We start from the raw sequence: 838 nt of genomic DNA, 5'->3' as shown, positions 1-838 counted from the left end.
AGAAAATGTTGATGGTAACAATGCAATTCAGTTTCAAAAACAGAGCACTGGAAACACACGGCCTCAGCAGATTTGCAAACCTTCTGCTCAAAATCTCAAATCCAGTTCTGAAAACAACCTCATATGGCCCTCAAGGAAAAGTAAGTGAATATGCAGCGTGCTTCCTTGCAAAAATCAAGGACCAACTTCATTACTTATGCACAGGCTGCAAAATAAGCTGCAACACATGGCGATGCTGCAGGCCCTCATGTAAGCAATACAATGCCAAACACCAAGTGAGTTTCAGCTGCTCAGCCAAGTAGTTATTATGGTCTAATTCACTTCTCCACACATTGTCTTAAATACAATGGGTGTTTACACTAAAATTGTTATTGTTGCTAAACCAATTAAAAGTTCTTCCTCACACAAGCCATCCACCTGCCCCACAGTTCGCTTGCTTCTGCTAGTCCCTGCACAGCTGCTCCTTCTTGAAACATCCAACACCTGCAAATGGCCTAGTCTCCCCCCACTTTAGTCTTACAGATCTGAAATTCTGTCCTGTTAGGACATGCACATTTTATGGGAGAAGTGCTAGGACACAGTACGTGCATCGCACTTCTGAGCAGCCTTAGGATACTTCAGTGAAAGACGAGATCGCGGCCATAGCCTCTGCAGCGAAAAGGAGTCAGCATGCTGATCAAGTCAGTGCACAAAAGCATTTATGACTTCTTGGAAAGAATCACATTCTGGAGTTAGGTTCCAGAACCAATAATTTTATTCTGCTAGACAGAATGTTCTCTGAAATTTCTTTGTCTTTAGTGATGTTAATTTTCAGCTGTTATATAGCTATGTTTCAGTG

Source organism: Pygoscelis adeliae, unplaced genomic scaffold (assembly GCF_000699105.1).
Source record: "Pygoscelis adeliae isolate BGI_AS28 unplaced genomic scaffold, ASM69910v1 Scaffold135, whole genome shotgun sequence".
NCBI classification, from domain to species: Eukaryota; Metazoa; Chordata; class Aves; order Sphenisciformes; family Spheniscidae; genus Pygoscelis; species Pygoscelis adeliae.
This window is presented reverse-complemented; position numbering follows the sequence as displayed.